The following is a 21404-nucleotide window of genomic DNA, read 5'->3' as shown; positions in this document are numbered from 1 at the left end:
GTTGGGGGAGGGGAGACCAGGGCAGGTGGCTAATGGAAGAATTACAGGACTGCTGTTCATCTTTTCTGCACTTTCCACTTAAAATGAGAAGCCGGAATAATCCTCCTGCTTGATCTTCCAACCCTGATGTTCTAAGGAACATTTCAGGGTTTTCAGCACAGAGCAACGATTTATGAAGCCATTAATCCCTTGGATATTTTAGAAAAGGGAGCTAGCAGCTTTGTTTAGATGCCCCTGTGTCTACTAAGAAGGTTACATTATTCCCCCTATTTTCATTGGGACCAAGGATTCAGGGGGGGCTTGACTGAACCCTGGTCCCCTTCAGTCTTCAGGCCTCTCATCTATTGCAGCCGGGCCTATGGCTTCCTTTCTTCACAGAATGCATTTGCAACTTTTCTTCAAATGGAGATTGAGCTCACTAGGCTGAGAAGCAACTTGTCTAAAACAACATATGCACAAACCTTGCAAAGAAGATTCAAACATGCTGCCCTGGGAGCTTTTATTACAGGGCAACCTTCTTAGCCAACACAAGAACTGTCTTTCCTCTTTCTGTCCCTCTACTGCTGAGCAGAATACTTTCACTCAATTAAATCCAATGGAATTTGGGATGCAAAGAGAAGGAAAGCAAGCTTTGTCACTTTCTGTGGCTAAGCAAAGGTCTCAATTAGATGCAAACAAAGTCTTTTTTTATAAATTGTGCGCAAAGAAGAGATGCATTTTCACTCAAACAGAATGTCCAGCAATGCTCCTAAGGTGGGAATGTAACAAATAAAGTAATAAATAAAGTAAACACGGGTCCAACTAGATGGTCACTGAAGGGCCCTCTTTGTTCTTAATATTGTAAGAGAGAAAATGCTTGCAATTATATCCAGCATGAAGGCAGGCACATTCCTTTCTAGTAGGACTCCTACTTCAAGGCCTCTCAGTTGTCACAGATAAGGACAGTCTAGGTGATTTACACTTTGAAGGTCAGAGAAACAGAGATGTCCATATTGTTGTTTCAACAAGAGATAATTTGAAAAATATGCTTCAGTAACTTTTTAGAAGAATTATTATAACTGTTTTGCAAACTCAGTAATTAGGAAATGTCAATTAAAAAAGACAAATGTATATGACCATATGAATTGCTGACTTCATAGAATCCTTTGTTTGAAACTCTATAAATGCTTAGAGCTAAAAATCATACGTCGTTCAAACTCTTGATAGCGATACCAAGGTTTGATCCTTTATTGCAATAAATAAATAAACTGATTCTGTCTGCCCTAAAGGGATGTTTCTTTAATTCCCTATTTCCACAACACTCCAAGAGAACGAAAGAGAGGGTTCCTTCTTGGAAACTGTTGGTCTATTATAGCCTGGAGGTTTCCCTTGTCAGTGGGTTTTTTAAAATCTTACCAATGGCACTACTTAATCTCTCTCTCTCTCTTCATCATTAAGGAGAGTGGTCATCAATTGTTCCAAGTTCTGCCAGGTAGGATTGTGGGTCTTTATAATGACTTGTTGGAAGGAAAAAAGGAGCCTTTCCCTTTAAGGATTGTTGGAAGGCAGATCTTCCCTTTTTTCCTTGCTTGAGAGCAAAATTAGTTTATTGTTTATAGGAAGGCAGGCAGGAAACAAATACCAAAGCACACCGTTCCGAGGCTAGCCTGGAGTTCAGTTTTATTCTTGCCCTTGTTTTCTTCTAATCCAATTTTTACTTTTAAAAGAGAAGTATAATTTTCTTGGAGTTCTTGGTAATTATGATTAACATTTTATTTCAGCAAGTGAAAAGGACTTTTTGTTTTCTCTTCTTTTTGTTTGATGTCTTGTTGTACAAGTTTTTCATTTTCACCTATTAATTTGTCTAAGAACTTCTATCTCTTCCTTGAAGTTATTTACCAGAAGCATCATTTCTTCAGAGATAATAATTACTGTAGGTAAATCTTTTAGTCTTGCTATTTCTAATGTAGGTTGATTCTGATATTATTATTATTATTATTATTATTATTATTATTATTATTATTATTATTATTTAAGCTGTCATTTTCGAATTGCATGGCTTCTAATTTTTCTTGTTCATTTTATTTGCAAATCATCTAATTGCTGTTTAGCTTACATAGTCATATTATCTTTAAGATTTTCAATGTTTATTTTGTCTCCTTTTTGTAAATCATTTTTCACTTTTGATAATTCTTCATAACTGAATAAAAGTTGATTTCTCAATCTCTCTAGTTCTGCTTTTACAGATCAGAGTCTTCCGTGCAGGGCTAAAGACATGAGAACGAGGTCCCCTCCCCCCTTTGTGGGTGAAGAAAGCATTGCAGAAGTAGAAAAAAGGGAGTTTGAAGGACACCAACTACACATCAGTATTGTAGCTAGTGAACTTCAAACTTTCACTTATAAACTTTTACTTATAAACTTTTACTTATAAACTCGAGTTTATCTTGAAGCATAGAGAAGGAAGAAAAGTTAATTTCTGTTCTTCATCCTGTCTGGGCGGCCAGACCAAACTGGATGAGATATTTTCTTTCCTCTCAATACCTCCAATTCTTTTCTAACAATTTAAAATTCATATCTCTAGAGATCAGGCAGTTGCAGTTACCTTGAAGGTACACAAAACTTTAGGCATACACACTAGTCATTCCCGCCTTAAATTTTTGTTGAATTAGGGAATGCACAGATCTTAACACTTAATTTTTTTTTACAGAAATCATATCAAATTTAATCAATTCAATTATCTGAGTCTTCCCATTTAGACAGGCTTTTCTTTTTATTACCTGCTAAACCCCGGGTGGGAAGAACAATAACAATTTTCTTCTCTATTCTTAGTTCTTTCAGAGTTCTCTGGTTCTTTTAAGAATGGTAAATCATCAGAATCTTTATAATACTGCAGTATTTCTCCTTTAAGGACTAGTCAGGTCTATTTGCAGTGGGGATTCTTTCTAATTGTTTTAGTGAACTTCTCACTTTTTCTCTGCCCTGGGATGTTCTATCTAGCTCTTTCTAGCTTGGATCTCCCAGCAGGTGTTGGCTTAATTTTAAAGTTCCAAAATGTATGGAGATCTTTGTTCACACATCATTGCACTTAGCCAGGGCTCTCATGAGCAAGTTTGAACCCCACTTTTCTTTTAAGGACCTTTATTTTGCCAAATTGGTTTTCCTGTGTTATCCCTCAGCAAGGCCCCTTTCCTACCTCTTCTTTAGGCTGGCCAGGACAGGCATCTGCCTCTTGTCCCTGGCTCAAACCAATTTCCTGAAGGGGTATCTACCACCCATGAGCTGCAACTTCCTATGTTTCCCCTTTCTGTGTGGGGTTTTTACACTTTGGTTCAGCCGGGCTACACAACATCAGTTCTGCCACTGATTCTCAGACCCCTCTTATAAACAGAAATCTGGGAGGACCTGCTGCCCTCAACAGACTACGGACACCTTCTACACTTCACAGCTTCACAATTTCCTAAAAGTCCTGGGGTTTGCTTTTGGGATTTTCACAGGAAAAAGGAACAACAAATTTTCTTTTCTTTTTTCCCTTGCATGGGTACATAGTGCGTGGAGGCTATTGATGTAAGCTATGCACTGAAGTGCTTCTGCTTTAGAGTATCTGGGGCTCAGTCCCCTTGGCATTTGCAATGCTGCACAAGCTGGCATTTCAGGGTGGTCTCTCTTCTTCATAGATTGCAGTCTTTGAGATAGGTTTCTTTTCAGGTGACTCTTTCTGACTGACATTTGGGATTTCCTCTCACTCGAGCCACACAGACTTGCATGACTTCTACTTGCCATTTGTGAAGTCAGTCAGGGTTCTGTTTCACTACTATTTGCCACCCATTTACTGAGACACTGCCATTGACCTGCGGTGCTGGACTTTTCCAACAGTCACCAACAGGATCTGCAATGGCTTAACCACCCACACAGTTCTAGAGTCTCATAAGGATACGTCAATTCCGTTAGGAAGGGACGTTCCCGGACCCAGGGAGGCGATCAAGCTCCCTCTTCTACTCTCAAGGAGTAGGTCTTATAATTCCCACAATACTTGCCTGCAGGTGTCTTCCTTTTTCTTTATCCTGCGTTTATCTGTTAGTTTATTTTTGATCTCGTTTTTGTTCTTGGGTCAGTCAGAGCCATCGAGTACCCAGAGGGGCCATCTGCTTCCTTCCAGAGAAAAACTCTCAGAGGCGCCTTGAAGGTTGGGCAGGATGGCCTCACCCGGGCACTGGCTGGTCTTTTCCGCCTGCAGCAAAATCTTGCTTCAGTCCCGGTGGAGTCGCCATAAATGTTGCAGAAAAACAACGGAGATGAATTTCGAGATCAGAAATAGCTTTTTTATTTTGGCCAAAAGGTTCAGACATGCATTCTATTTACATCCTGAACAAAAGTCCTTCTTTAAGACACGTATCTTTATAGAACAAAAAACAGGAAGTGTCTTAGATCTGCCTCTTTACCTAGCCCCCCTCCCCTCTTGCTTTAGGCAGGAAGCTCCATGTGGGTTAGTTCTGCATTTTGACATAATACCTCTGCGGTTTGACTTCTTGAACTCTCCAACTGTAGAAAGTGTGTTCATTCTGTGGTTTAACTTTTTGAACTCTGCAACTTTCTCAAGTCACAGGGGTCCTTCAGAGATCCTCTAGGCTGACCCCGTATTATTTCACTCTTATAACCAAATTTCACTTTACGTCCTGCCTTAGGCTTTTTCCAAGTCCTCTTTATGGATCTCTGTCCTGCCTGAATGGAGTGAATTCCCATCCTCCCCTTCCAAATGAATGGACTTCAGCTCCCATCATCCTCAGCCACAGCTATGCGGTCAGCAGATGCTAAAGATGGAGGTTCGGAGGAGGCTGTTCTGTCCCCCAAGGAGGAGCCGGTGGGCTCAGTGGTTACAGCCACAGAGAGAAAGAGCCAAGGAGGCTCTCCTGGAAGGTCCTGCCAGCCATTCCTGGTCCAGGGAGGTTTTGGGTCTGAGAGCCTCACATGGAATATCTGGGAAGGTTTTGTGACTCTGCCAGAGTCTGAAGGGCCAGGAAGGGGCTGAATTCACAGGGCATCCCAGGCTTTGCTCAAGGTTGGCTTAGAGATTTCTAAGAACCAACCAGGATGGCTTCCAAACCAGGATCAGGGTCTTAAGAGTTATTAGTCAGTCCAATTAACTGTGCCATGTTTCACTTCTGATGGCCAAAACATTTCATGGTTTCTGCATTACACAAAGTCGGTGAATAACTAGTGATCTCTTGCTTGCAAAATGGAGGTAACATCTTCAGACCACTCTGGAGGGTCTTGAGGGGCCACTTCCTCATCTTCCTCAGAGTCACGGAGGGTCCCCTCCAGGGTGAGTCCAGCTGCCTTTTCCTCCAGAGCACCCCGGATTCCTCTTGGGAGACCCAGCCCTGCATGGCTTCTCCCCCACAGGAGCCTCTCCTGGAAAGGCTGGAGAAACCCGGGGGGCTGCATCCCCCCAACATTCAACCTTGGGACCCATAAACCAGGTTAGTCTCTTCCAGGGGTGAAATCTAAAATTTGTTACTACCGGTTATGTGGCTTAGTGTGAGTATGTGTGTGTGTGGGGGGAAGGGGTAATGTGACTGGGTGGGCGTGGCCATTTTTTTTTTTTTAATTTTAAAACCATTTTTTCTACAACCTCTTCGGCTAAGAGGTTGTAAAAAATGTTTTCAAAAGGCTCAGAGGATCCAAGCTGAATTCCCTGACCGGCAGGGGCTTTTTTAAAAGGGAACTCAGCTTGGATCCTCAGAGCATTTAAAAGAAAAGAAGGGTTTTTTTTCTTTTAAATGCCTTTGACGAGCCGCGCGATCATCAAGAGGCTTTTTTTTTTTACTTTTAAAAGCAGTTTTTCAGCCAAAGTTGTAGAAAAAATGCTTTTAAAAGTAAAAAAAAAAAGCCTCTGATGATTGTGCGGCTCAGCTGGGCATGGGGGCGGGATTTTTGCTACCACTTCTCCGAACTACCCACCTCCATCGCTACCAGATCAGATGATCCGGTCCAAACCGGAAGCATTTCACCACTGGTCTCTTCCCAGGAATGCCCCAGATCCCCTCCTCCTCATGGGCCATCCTGAGCGTTCTCTGTGAGTCTGGGCTTTGCTTTCCCCCCTGAGTGCCCCATGTGTGGAAAGAGGTGGTTGAGCAACATGGAATATGGTCTCCCCCCTTCCCAGCACTCTGAAGATGGAAGTTGGATTTTGCAGATCAGCTTTCCATCTGCAACACGAAGGTCCTGAGCTCACCTTCCCTCCCTCCCTCCCCACATGGGGTGAGAGGCAGCCTTGATTTCTCCATCTCTTTTCACTCGTTTTTTCTAACTTCTTTCTCTCTCTTTCTCTCTCTGTGAATGTGAATCTTTTTAACTCTGCAACATTCGAAAAACTAGTTTTTCACTAAAGTTGATTTTGTTGTTAGAAACTGGCCACACTATTGTATTAGCCCTTTTGTGCAATGCCTTTGAGCATTAGCTTTGAAAATAAAGTAAATTTTGGTTCCAACTCAGCTGGTAGCTATTTCAGATTTGTGGAAGGCTCTGGCATTAACTGGCCCCTGTAGTTTTGTCTTTCATCACTATGCAAACAGATATCAGATTTATTTATTTCTTCAGCCACAGGTGCTGTGTATTCCCTCTGCAGTCAGTTTCAAGCATGAAGCTCCCAAACCTCTCAATTCTAGATGATGGATTTAAATCCATCTCTGCCTCTGTTATTATGAGTCACATGAGGATTATTTCCCTTTCATTTCCCTCCAGAGAATTTCCCAACAATCTTTGACTGCAAGAACTACTTGAATTATCCAGGGATCCCTCCTGAGAGGGAGAATTATGGTAAAAGTTTCAGCTCTGCTGTTTGGCTGAATCCTCCAGGGGAGACTTTGGGCAGAGAAATATGGAGTTTTGTGACAGGCAGAGTCTGTGCTCTTGAATGTATATCTCTCTCCTTTCCAGGTGAAGCTGAGTGTTTCTTTGTGTTGAGAAAAAGCAACTGGAGATTCCACCTTGTGAGAGTCCTTTGAATTCTTCTAAATCTTCTTTAGAAACGGGAAAGAGATTGATTGATTCACCCCATGAATGATGGATCTCCTGCTTCTGCCTCTGATGCTGCTTTTGTCCCATCCAGTCTCTGGGAAGCTGAGAATGAAATGCCCGCTGAGTTTGGAGAACCAGGATGGAAAACCTTGGAGCTACTACAGACCAGGAGACCATCTAATCAGTATAGTCACCAATGGAAAGAAAAGATTGCATACAAAGTTGCTTTTCAACGTGGCTCCTTCTCTTCAGTTTGTTTTCCATGATCCGTAAGTCATTCAGGGTGATGGAGTTGTACTCCCTCCATTCTAACACTCTCCTCCTTTTCAGTTTTTTATTTCTTCATTTATTCCTATATTGGGGAATATGTCTAATTTCCTGAATGATTTTGATTTCCATGGCTTTTGTCTGATTTTGGGAAAGCGACTCAAAAAGGGGCCTGAAAAAAAGCTGAAAGGCCTTATTTTCCTCTCTCTGTTCAATCCTTAATTTATCACTTGGATAAAAAGTAGTGGTGGAATCAGTTGTACTTGCCATACCTCAGCCCATTTCCATATTCGTGTAACTGATCATTGCTTTTGGATTAACGTTGTTTTAAGGCTCAGTAGGCTTCTGGAGGATTATATATTAAGAACAGTATTTATTGTTGCTGTTGATTATAATAACATTTTTTTACAATAGGGATGCTGATGGTTTTTCATACGGCTTACTATTCATTTTCAACATTCAACTGGTCAATAAGAATTCCCATCTCTTGCACAATCTCACACTTGGTTACAACATCCATGACAACTATTTGAGCACTTTATGCACTTCAGATGCCTTGCTGGACATTCTCTCCACTGGAGAAGCCAATGTCCCCAACTATAGCTGTGGAAAGAAGGAGAACCTCCTGGCTCTTCTTGATGGAGCTGAGAGGGAGATCTCCATCCAGATGTCAACATTAGGAGGCACCTACAAAATCCCACAGGTTTGTTTTTCTCCCTCTGATAAAGTGAGGGGTGGGTGGTGGTGGGTGAGCAATAGATGCAATTATGTCTTCTGCATGGAATTCAAGAGCTGCTTTTCTCCATATTAGCAAAAATGTCACTATTTTACCCCATTATCTTCATGTTGAGATTAATCAGGAAAGGCCTGAAATGCAAGCAATACATTCCCTGGAGAAGACATTCTACCAACTATTTAACTGATCAGAAAATATCCCTGGTTGTTGGGGCCTCTATTGGCATCTTCATTTTCACAGATAAATAATGCCTGCCATATCCACTGGGATTGAAGTTGGCAATCATAGCATTTTATCCATCTAAAAAGTGGAATAAAAAGGACTCTAGCAATTATAGGCCAAATAGACTAGCAGATATTGTGGTTAAAATTTATGCCATGATTCTCTTAGTAGTAGTAGTAGTAGTAGTAGTAGTAGTAGTAGTAGTAGTAGTAGTTGTTATTATTATTATTATTATTAATTGAATTTGTATACCGCCCTACTCCCAAAGGACTCAGGGCGGTGAACAGCCAAATAAAATACATATAGTACAAATGTTAAAAAACCATTAAAATACAATTAAATAATTGGCCCGGAAAACTAATTTAAAACACCCCAAATTCATAAGACAAATTTAAATTTTAAAAATTTTAAAAATTTTAAAATCAATTTAAAAGAGAGGTTAGGCCAGGCCGGCCTGCTGGAATAGAAATGTTTTAATTTTCTCAAGTTAAACTTGAGAAAAATGCATTCCTTGCAGAAGAAGCAGAAGGTTTTAGGTAGAGTTAAAAGCTTTATAGATTTTTATAAGGAATAACGCACAAGTTAACAATCTAATATTGGCAACAAATTTGTCTTGAAATATCTAATCCATATCAGTGAGGTAAAACAAGGTTTGCTGCTTTATAGATGTTAGTGCAGCATTTGACTCAATAAACAGAGAAATAGGATGGAGAAAATGTTTTGCCCTCAAAATGGAGCTCAGCCTGTTGGCCCTGATCCAAGCCCTTGTTTGAGAGGGAGGTTTGGGCTCAATGGAGCCATGAGAAGAAGGGAGAAGATGCTTCCCAAGGGGGAAGGGAATGGTGCGTATTTGAACCCTTGTTATTCAGTATAGATATGAAATGACTTAGTAGGACTAATGCAGGATCAAAAAACAGATCATAAATAAATATTATTTTATTCTTTGACAAAAATGACTAAATTAGGGGACCAGTGAAATGCAGTGCATGTAGTATACAGTACTTGGATTTCAGAAAGGCTTTGACAAAGTAAACCACAACCTATTTCTCGGGAAGCTGATATATATGTGGGATAGACAGCATCACCCCCAGATGGAGTCAGCCTGTGGTCCTCAATGGAACTACGTCTGCATGGAGGGAAACAAGCAGTGAGGGACCCCAAGGTTCCATTTTAAGCCCAGTACTCTTCAACATCTTCATGAATGATTTGGATGAGGGGAGAAATGGGAAAATCATCAAATTTGAAGACAACACTAAAGTGGCAGGAATAGCCAACACCCCAGAAGATAGGCTCAAGATCCCGATGGATCTAGGTAGACTTGAAACCTGGGCCTATCTAACAAAATGAAATTCATTGTAGAGAAAAGTAAGGTTTTATACTTAGGCTAGAAAAACCAAATGTACACTTACAGAAGAGGTGCAACCTGGCTCCATAGTAGTGACTGTGAGAGGGATCTTGGAGTCTTAGTGGACAAACACTTAAATATGAGCCAGCAGCAGCAGCTCAATTCAGTCCTAGGTTGTATTAACAGAGGGATAAAATCAAGATCACATGAATATTAGTGCCGCTTTATAATGCCTTGGCGAGACCACACTTGGAATAGTGCATCCAGTTTTAGTCTCCATATTATAAAATGATGTAGAGACTCTGGAAAGAGTGCAGAAAAGATGATTAAAGGCCTGGAGACTAAAACATATGAGGAACAGTTGCAGGAATTCAGTATGTCTAGACAAGAAACAATGGATGGAAACTAATCAAGGAGAGAAACAACCTAGAATTAAGGAGAAATTTCCTAATGGTGAGGAATGGAACGTCTCCCCTTCAGAAATTGATCACTGGAGGCTTTTAAGAAGAGACTGGACATCCACTTGTCTGGAATAGTATAGATAGATACAGATTAACAGAGTTGGAAGGGACCTTGTAGGTCATCTAGTCCAAGCAGACCCTACACCATTTCTGACAGATGATGGTCCAGTCTCTTCTTGAAAGCTTCCAGGGATGAAGCTCCCACAACTTCTGAAGGCAACTTTTCTGTGGCCACAGCACGGAAACGGCATTGGTCGCCCTAGTAAATGATCTCTGGCGGGCCAGGGATGGGGGTTGCTCCTCCATCCTGGTCCTTCTTGACCTCTCAGCGGCGTTCGATACCATCGACCATGGTATCCTGCTGCAGCGGCTCAGGGGGATAGGGTTAGGAGGCACTGTTTTACAGTGGTTCTCCTCCTATCTCTCGGGCCGTCTGCAGTCTGTTTGGGCGGGGGGTCAGGGATCCTCCCAGAGGCCTCTCACTTGTGGGGTGCCTCAGGGCTCGGTTCTCTCTCCTCTGCTCTTTAATATCTATATGAAACCGCTGGGTGAGATCATCCATGGTTTTGGGGTGAGGTATCATCAATACGCTGATGATACCCAGCTTTACATTTCCACCCCTGACCACCCTAGGGATGCCCTTTCCGTGATGTCCCACTGCCTGGAAGCGGTGCGGGTTTGGATGGGGAGGAACAGGCTTAGACTCAACCCTTCCAAGACTGAGTGGCTGTGGATGCCAGCATCCCGGGATCTGGAGGTTCCATCCTTAATGATCGGAGGTGAAACCCTTGCTCCCTCCGATAGGGTCCGCAACTTGGGTGTCCTCCTGGATTCTCGGCTGTCTTTAGATGACCATCTGACGGCTGTAACCAGGGGGGCCTTCGCACAGGTCCGTCTTGTGGGCCAGTTGCGCCCGTTCCTAGACCGGGATGCCTTCGCCACGGTCACTCACGCCCTTGTTACATCTAGGTTGGACTACTGTAACACCCTCTACATGGGGCTGCCCTTGGGATGTGTCTGGAGGCTTCAGCTAGTCCAAAATGCAGCCGCGCGGGTAGTTACGGGGGCGTCTAGATACTCCCGTATAACACCTCTCCTGCATGAGCTGCACTGGCTACCGGTGGCACTCTGGATACATTTGAAGGTGCTGGTGCTCACCTATAAAGCCCTTCATGGCTTAGGCCCGGGGTACTTGCAGGACCATCTCCAGCCGTTCTCCCATTGTCCTGTGCGCTCTCACAGAGTCGGCCTCCTCAGGGTGCCGTCGGCCAAACAATGTTGGCTGACGACCCCCAGGGGGAGGGCATTCTCTGTGGGAGCCCCGACCCTCTGGAATGGATTGCCCACTGAGCTCAGGACAGCCCCCGACCTTCTTTCCTTCTGTCGCGAGCTGAAGACGTGGCTCTTCCGCCAATTAAACTGATCCGTTTGGGGGTACACTGGTATAATTTTAAATCGTTTTTTAATTGGGTTACTGATTTTAATTTGGTATTGTATTGTGATTTGTATTGAAGTTGTCATTTTGTAAGCCGCCTTGAGTCCCTAGGGAGAAAGGCGGCATATAAATCGCAATAAATAAATAAAATAAATAAATCTCTTTATTTCCAGGTTGAATCTCTCCTTGTTCAATTTCCACCCATTATTCCTTGTCTGGCCTTTGGGTGACCCCATCCTCTCTGTGGCAGCCCCTCAAATACTGGAAGACTGCTATCATGCCTTCCCTGGTCCTTCTCTTCACTAAACTAGCCATGCCCAGTTCCTGCAACCGTTCATTGTATGTTTTAGTCTCCAGTCCCCTAATCCTCTTGGTTGCTCTTCTCTGCACTTTTTCTAGAGTCTCAACATCTTTTTTATAGTGTGGTGACCAAAACTGGATGCAGGATTCTAGGTGTGGTCTTACTAAGGCTTTACAGGGTGGTAATAGTACCTCTCTTGATCTTGATTCTATCCCTCCGTTAATGCAGTTTAGGATTGCATTGGCTTTTTTGGTTGCCGCTGCACACTCTAGACTCATATTTAATTGGTTGTCCACTAAGACTCCAGGATCCTCTCACAGTTACTGCTATTATGCCTGGTTTCACCCAGTCTATATGTGTATAGGGTCTCCTGCTTGAGGGGGTTGGACTAGAAGACCTCCAAGATCCCTTCCAACCCTTTTATTTTGTTATAAGTTCTGTTATGGGTACGCATGTTTAGCATGCTAAATTCCTATTGAAACACGCTGATTTACACTGATAATGTGATAGTATCATACTTACACATTGGATTGTATAGACTTGGATTCTTTTGTCATAATAATTATCTGATAATTAATAAATCAAGTTCAAAAGTGATGCCTGTTGGAACAGACAAAATTTCAATTGAAGACCAATCTTGGATTATACAATTGACAAATTGTATTAGGAACTGAGGTCTCCTGTTTCTTGTACAACTGGAGAAAAAGCTAAAAAGATTCCTCCAGAATGAATCTGGGATAGAGAAGCAAAAAAAGATGCAGCAATCCTCAAAAAGTATAATAGGCCCTTTATTGGAATAGAATACTCCAGTTGGTATTTGCACACGTTAATTTAATTGTGGTAAATTGTAGGGGTGGAATACAGTATTATGATTTACATTTTTATTGTTTTTTAATTTACTTATTATTTTCCACTTTTATTTATTTATTTATTTATTAAATTTTTATACCGCCCCCCTCTCCCGAAGGACTCGGGGCGGTGAACAGCCAAAATTAAAAACACACAATACAAATATTAAAATACATTAAAAAGAAATTAAATTATCTTTGGCTTCTCCAGTTTAAAATCCCTTGCCCATAAAATTCTCCAATTAAAAGATTTTTAACCCAGCCCGGCTTGCTGAAATAAAAAAGTCTTCAGGGCCCGGCGGAAGGTACGGAGATCCGGGATCAGTCATATCCCTGGGGGTAGCTCATTCCAGAGGGCAGGTGTCCCCACAGGGAAGGCTCTTCCTCGGGGGGCCGCCAGCCGACATTGCCTGACAGACGGCACCCTGAGGAGGCCCTCTCTGTGGGAGCGTGTTGGCCGGTGGGAGATTATCGGAGGCAGAAGGTGGTCTCGTAAGTAACCGGGTCCTAAGCCATGGAGCGCTTTAAAGATGAGAACCAACACCTTGAAGCGCACTCGGAAGACCACTGGAAGCCAATGCAGCTCGCGCTGGAGAGGTGTCATGTGGGAGCGCCATGTCGCCCCCATAAGTACCCACGCGGCCGCATTCTGCACCAGTTGGAGCCTCCGAGTGCTCCTCAAGGGGAGCCCCATGTAGAGAGCATTGCAGTAGTCCAGGCGGGAAGTAACGAGGGCATGAGTGACCGTGCATAAGGAGTCCCGATCCAGAAAGGGGTGCAACTGGCGTATCAGGCGAACCTGATAGAAAGCCCCCCTGGCCACGGCCGTCATATGCTCTTCTAAAGACAGCCGTGCATCCAGGAGGACACCCAAGTTACGCGCCCTCTCCGTGGGGGCCAATGTCTCGCCCCCAATAGTCAGTGATGGCACCAGCTGACTATATTGGGACGCCGGCAGCCACAGCCACTCAGTCTTGGAGGGGTTGAGTCGGAGCCTGTTCCTCCCCAACCAGACCCGCACGGCCTCCAGGCACCGGGACATCACTTCAAGGGCATCGTTGGGGTGGTCTGGGGTGGAGATGTACAGCTGGGTGTCATCAGCGTACAGATGGCACTGCACCCCAAAACCACGGATGATCTCGCCCAGCGGCTTCACATAAATGTTGAACAGGAGAGGCGAGAGGAACGACCCTTGTGGCACCCCACAAACCAAGTGCCTTGAGGTCGACCTCTGCCCTCCAGCCAACACAGACTGCGACTGGTCGGAGAGATAGGAGGAGAACCACCGTAAAACAGTGCCTCCCACTCCCAACCCCTCCAACCGGCACAGCATGATACCATAGTCGATGGTATCAAGATTATTATACAATCTTGCTAATAGTCAGTCTTTAATATTTTAAACAATGTCTGATTAACAAAATATTCTAATACATTCATGAGAACCAGATTGGATTTATTAAAATCTAATATTTTGGACTTGATTTGACTCCAAATATCTGTAAAGTAGCTGTTTACTCATTCTAACAGTAACAGTAACTGAGTTGGAAGGGTCCTTGGAGGTCATCTAGTCCAACCCTTGCTCATGCAGGAGACCTATACTAGGGATTCAAACTCCAAACTGTCACCATTTCTGATCGACAAGCTCAGTATCTTAGCCACTGAGCCACCTAGTCAGACTTAATATAAAAATATAACACAGCATTCTTCATTGCTTTTTTAGATCAGTCTGGAAACTGCTTCAAACACTCTGAGTGATAAAAGTCAATTCCCCTTTTTCTACCGGATGAATCCCAAACAAGAGATCCTGTACCCAGCAATTGTCCACCTGCTCCTCCATTTCAGATGGACCCTGATTGGCCTCTTTGCTTCAGACACAGAGAAGGGAGAGAATTTCATGAGGATTTTTCCTCCTATGCTTGTCAGGAAGGGAATTTGTACTGTTATATCACAACGATTGTCAACAACTGGATATACAGCATCCCTCAGGGAGGCCCTCTCTACATGGAGACAAGTCAATGTCTTTGTTCACTTCATAGAACGTATTTCCATTTGGGAGAGAATTCTTCCTTTCCATTTAGCATTTATGCGTTTGCCAGGACCCATTGAAGGGAAAGTCTGGATCCTCACAAGTTTGGAAGGGTATGCAATGAACAGGCGCAGACTTCTCAAATACATCCATAGTATTTGGAAGTTTAGTTATCTGGGAAAAATAAGGCCAAAAGATTCTGCATTTGAACCCCATTTCTTTGAGGAAGAAAAGTTTCAAGATCATTATTTCCACTGTTCCCTTTCAAAGAAAGTCTTTTCTGTCAAAGGCCGCAGAAGATGCACCCAGAAAGCCCCACTGGAGACCCAGGAGAAAAGGAACAGGATCTGGATCCCAAATGACTATCAATATTACAGTTTCATTCAGACTCTGGCCCAGGCCTTGAATGCCGCTTATTCCTCCAGAATGAGGAGAAGGAAGGAGGGAGAAAAGATGTTGGAGTCTCCAAGGCTGCATCCGTGGCAGGTATGGGATCCCAATATGGGATCCATTAATCTTAGATCCTTTGGAGGAGGAATCCAGAGGAGAAGGAGGCGAACCTTCTCAACAGATCTGGCCAGTTCAATTGCTCAGGGAATAATGGTTCCAAAGAGTAGATAGCATGGCATTTTTATATTTTGCACTGCTAATTTGAAAATGGTGTATATTCTTTTTTAAATAAATTCCTGTATGGATGAGTTTGTTATTAGCATTGTGGAATTTCACCTTTGTTCCGTCCAGGGGTGGGTTTCAAAAATTTTCACTACCGGTTCGGTGGCTAGGTGGGGGAGGGGGTCATGTGACTGAGTGGGCATGGCCAACTTTGTCACTCACGCCCACTCAGTCACATGACCCCCCCACTAGCCACGCCCACAGGAAAAGGTAAGAATTTTTTTGGAATTTCCACCTATCTAACCCCGCCCTTCCTTTGCCAGTCATCCCCGTTTCCCCTCCTTTAGTGGCCCTGGCCCTGGCCCTGGCCACCTTCCTCCCCCACCACCGCCTCTTTGCTCGGGCTGCTTATCTTCCGTGGCGGCTGGTCCAGAGTCCAGAAGGCAAGCTGACCGAGGTTTTCGGCGGCCCCCAGGCAGCCACCACTGCTGGAAAGTGGCTGGCAAAGAAGACTCTTTGAGAGCCACTTTGTGGCGGCTGGCTGTGGGCTGCCGAAAAGAACCAGTGGAAAAAGCTGCCACCTCCACCGCCATGTTCTTCGCTGATGCGCATCCCATTAGACTTACAAGGCAATGGGATATGTGTGCGCGAAGAACATGGCGGCCAGGGCGAGTGAGCAGCAACCGGGGGACCGGTTTATGGGCATGGCCAGGTAGCCATTGCTACCGGTTCGGCAACCTTGGCCAACTTTCCGCCAACGGTTTGTGCAAACCAGTGTGAACCTGCTGAATACCAACTCTGGTTCCGTCCCCACTGCAGGTGGGTCTGTGTGCAGCTCAACAGGCAGCTAAACCCCCCTCTTCTCCTCCAGTGAAAGGGAGCCTGGGGTGGATCTGGGTGTTTCATTGGGAGAAAAGGAGAAACTGAGGAAATGCAAAGAGTGAGAATCAAATATAAATAGGAGATAGGCAGCATTAACTAACAGCCAACAAAGAAGCAGCTGGAACCTCTCCAGCGATGCTCCGTGTGAGGGACGGAGGCCTCCGGATGACCATGTGTCTCGGTCAAACCGGCGGCTTCCGTCTCCAAAGGCTGAGAGAAAAGGGAGTCTGGCTTCAGGCCATACAGTTAGGCTTATCTGCCCCCGGCCACTAGGTGGGGCTACAGCAACAACAGCACAATAGTTACATGTTGTAGCATGACAACCTTTATAAATTTGGAGGAGACCCGGAGACCATCTAGCCCAACCCCTCCTCTCTGCAGGAACCCCAGTTAAAGCTTCTCTGACTGATGGCTGCTCAGTCTTTGCAAACAGTGTGTCGGTTGGTTACAAGTCTTTTGTGCATCTTCACCACATTCATAGCTTACAATTTATCTAAGATCTCATATTGTCAATCTATTATATATCCATGTATTATTATCCTCGTTAAAAATTATTTAGCTATGGCTCTTTCTTCCCTCATTTCGTACAATTTATTCTAAAAATTAAGTTAATTTGTATTGTATTGTGACATTCATTTCATCATCTTAAATCAATCCAGTAATAATACATCTTTATATTATATTTTGTATAATTCTACAGTTCTTGTATTATAAAAATCTCTACCATACTTCATTTCCATATTTTTTTATCTAACTATTGATAAAATAAATCCCATATCTTGTAATATTGTTTATCTTCTTGTTCTCTAATTTCAAATGTCAATTTGCTCATTTCAGCACATTCCATTATTTTCTTAATAACTTCATCTTGTGTAGGTATTTCCTCATTTTTCCAATTTTTAGCAATGCTAAAAATTCTAGCTGCTGTTAATACATTCACGATCAAGTATCTCAATTCTCTGTTATATATTTCAGGTACAATCCCCAATAAAAAGATCTCTGGTTTAAAATCTATGTGTTTTTTTGTCTTACTTACTTACTTACTTACTTACTTACTTACTTACTTACTTACTTACTTACTCATTCATTCATTCATTCATTCATTCATTCATTCATTCATTCATTTATTTATTTATTATTTGTCACATTTCTATGCCGCCCAATTCCCTAGGAACTCTGGGCGGCTTACAGCAAAGAAAAACAATGCGAACAGTGTCCCATAATTTTTTTTTAAAAAAAAACATTAAAAACCCATACACTCCATTTCATGGCCGGGTCTCGCAGATCGCCGCAGCGAGATCAACGGCCCCAGGCCTACCGGAACCATGTTTTTCCAATCATGTGTGGATTTTATTTCAGTATCTTTTAGCTTCTGCACATGTTCACCACATATGATAACATGAACCCGGTATCTGCTGACACTTCCAACATTTCTCTGATTTGTTGTTGAACATCCTGGCTATCCTCGTCGGGGGTAGATGCCACCTGTAAAACATCTTATACAAATTTTTTTATATGCAGTTGGCATTGTCATTTTATAATTTTGCAACCACAATTTTTGCCACTTCTCTAAATCAATTCCATGACAAAATTTTTCCCCCAAGCAATCATTGTTTCTTTAACTTGTTCTTCTTCCAGTTTAACTTCTAATAAATATCCATACAATTTTTTAATTGCATTATCATCGGTACCTGTTAAGATTTTATCTAAATTAGTCAAATTATTATAAAAACCTTCTGACTTACAATCTTTATCGTATCTAGAATGTATTTGCAAATAGGAAAACCAATTCATCTTTATACCTTGTTCTTCTAATTCTTGAAAAGATTTAAGTTCACCCTTTTCATTCAATAATTCACTATATCTAACCATTTGTTCCTTTCTAAATTTATTGAATATGAGAATGCTTCAATAGTTGATAACCAGACTGGAATTTTTAAATAATGCTGTCTTTTAATCTTCTCCCAATTCAATAGCAAGGCCTCTCGTATGAAATGTCTTCTAAAATACCCCTGTGTTTTTGTTCCCTTGTACCATAAAAAAGTGTGCCATCCCAACAACAAATCATGTCCTTCTAAAGTCAATAATCTAGTATTTCTTAACATTATCCATTCTTTAATCCACATCAAAGTTATCGCTTGGTAATATAATTCCCAATTGGACAAACCAAAACCTCCTTGTATTCTGGCATCTTGCAACAATTTTAATTTTAATTTTAATTTTTTATTTATTTTATGCAATTTATATGCCGCCCTATCTCTGAGGACTCAGGGCAGCTCACAACAGTAAAATGCATAGTTCCTATTAAAACGATATAGAGTTAAAACCCAATTTAAAACAGTTTAAAATTCATTAACCCCCCCCCCATCAGTCCAGGCTATGGAACAACCAGGTCTTCAACTCGCGGCAGAACGAGCGAAGGTCAGGGGCCATCCGGAGCTCCAACGGAAGTTGGTTCCAGAGGGTGGGTGTGCCCACAGAGAAAGCTCTCCCCCTGGGGATCGCCAGCCGACACTGTCTGGCCGACGGCACCCTGAGGAGGCCCTGTCTATAGGAACGCACCGGGCGATTGGGGATTGTCGCTGGCTGCAGGGGGTCCGACAGATATCCCGGGCCTAGGCCATGAAGGGCTTTATAGGTGATAACCAGCACCTATATCCTTACCTTTTTACCCTGCCAAATGTATTTCAACACTGTTTTATTCAAATCCTCAAAATAATCTTTCCCTGGCTTAATTGGAGTTACAAGAGAGAAAACATTGAAATATAAGAATAAGGAAATTGTGATTCTGAAGCAAATACTGAGAAGAGTGAGGGAGATGAGGAGAGTATCATTTTTTGACCAAAATATTACTTCAGAAAGGCGTGAATTATAGATGGCTGATACCAGAAGGCCTGGTGTTGACATGGCAACAACAAAAATATAGAATAGACTCAATTGATAAAGCAAAAGCATTTTGTGCAGAATACCTCAGAGAGAAAGAAGTAGAGACAAGAAGAGAAGATTCACTGATTGAACTACAAGAAGAATGCTTAGTAATGACTGAAAAAGAAGAAGGCGCAGTAGGTGGTAACGTGGAATATAGAAAACAACGTGAACTGAGATCCACTAGAGCAATAAACCCTTCTTATAAAATATAAGTATGGAAGAAAAAAAATTGATTACAATAAATATAAATGGACTTAATTTAGCTATCAAAAGAAGAAAGATATTTCACAAATTAGAGAAACTAAAGTTTGATTATAATTTGTCTACAAGAAGTGCATATCAAAAAGCAACATGAACAAATATCGGTACAGCCAAAATTAGGGAAAATATTTACTTCATAGGCACAATGTAAGAAAAGAGGAGTTTTTTATATATATTAGAGATACAATTCCAGTGGAGCAAATTTATACAAATGATGATGGAAGAATTTTGATGGTTGAAATAACAGATAACAATATGAAAATACTTTTAATAGCAATATATGCTCCAAATGACAACCAAGAAGATTTTTATAGAAAACTACATATGAAAATAATTGAATTGGACTATGATAACATTTGTATGATGGGAGATTTCAATGGGATAGTAGATGAGAAATTAAATTACAACACACAGAAGACAACAAAGCAAAGTAGAAAGACTCTTCCGAAATCTTTCTTTAAAATGATAGAGGAAACAAATTTAAAAGATGCATGGAGAGAAAGAAACGCAAAAAATAGACAATATACTTTTTATTCTGATAGACATTCATCATGGTCTAGAATAGATATGATATGGATGACAATGGAATTGACTTAGAAGCTAATACCTGGGCAGATCACAACCCAATGACAATGAAATGGAAAGGACAAAGGAGAAGATCTAGATGGACTCTAAATAATACAGTATTAAAAGAAAAGGATTTTGTACAGAAAATGGAGAAAGAATTGGCTTTTTAAAAAAAGAAAATAGAAAAGAGGACACATCAATACAAAACCTTTGGGATACAATGAAAGCTTATGCTAGAGGTCTGATAATAGACTATACAAGGAAAAGCAATATTAAGAAAAGACAAGCTTATAAAACACTAGAGGATGACTATAAGGAACTTGAAAAAGAACTACAGAAATTTCCACACAAAAAAAGGACATTAAAATAAAAATGGACACAACTAAACATAAAATGGGGTTAACAGAAAAAGAGGATTTAGCACAAAAGATTAGAAGTGCTAAACAGAACTACTTGAAGACCCAAACAAGCCAGATAGATGATTAGCATACAAACTGAAAAAAGAGAGAAAATCAAGAATAACACAACTAGTGGACGATCAAAGACAAATTAGATATGGGAATAAAGAAAAGAAAAAATTATACAAGATTATTATAGGAAACTGTATGAGCAAGAGAATATAGAAGAGGAAAGTGTTAAACGATACCTGGAGAAGGTGAATTTACCCCAGATTGCAAAAGACACCGAAATAATGTTAGAAGGAAATATAACGATGGTAGAATTAACTGAAGCTCTTAAAAAACAAAAGAATGGGAAGGCACCAGGCCCGGATGGACTGCCAGCGGAATATTACAAGACATTACAGGAATTGTTGAGCCTCCCATTGTTAGAAGTCATGAATGAAGTCATGTTAAAGATGAAAATACCCAAGTCATGGTCAGAAACATACATTACACTTGTTCCAAAGGAGGATATTGACCCACAACAAATTAAGAATTATAGGCCTATATCCCTGCTAAATTCACATTACAAAATATTGGCTTCAATATTGGCAGAAAGACTTAAACGATATCTAAATAATTGTATACACTCCGATCAAAATGGGTTTCTGCCAAAAAGACAGATTAGAGACAATATGAGGATAATTTTGAACACTTTGGAATATTATGAGGCACATCCTGAAAAGCAAATGACTTTGATATTTGTAGATGCACAGAAAGCCTTCGATAATGTGAATTGGAGATTTATGCTATTACAGCTGGAACAGATGGGCTTTGGTAGAAAATTTATTCAAGCCATAGAAGCCATATACTACAAACAGCAAAAGTAATGATAAATGGAGAATTGAATCCATTGAAATAAAAAAAGGAACGAGACAAGGTTGTCCACTGTCACCTCTGTTGTTTGTGTTAACATTAGAATTGCTAAACAGAAATATTAGAGAAGATAAAGATATAAAAAGAATGAAAATCCAAAAGGAAGAATACAAATTGCAAGCATTTGCAGATGACCTGGTTTTTATTTTTGAAGAGCCATTAGAATCAACAACTAAATTGATAGATAAGATAGGAGAATAT

Source organism: Pituophis catenifer, unplaced genomic scaffold (assembly GCF_029215685.1).
Source record: "Pituophis catenifer annectens isolate HBS135680 unplaced genomic scaffold, rPitCat1.0.hap2 SCAF_25, whole genome shotgun sequence".
Lineage (NCBI taxonomy): Eukaryota > Metazoa > Chordata > Lepidosauria > Squamata > Colubridae > Pituophis > Pituophis catenifer.
Note: the sequence above shows the minus strand (reverse complement) of the source record.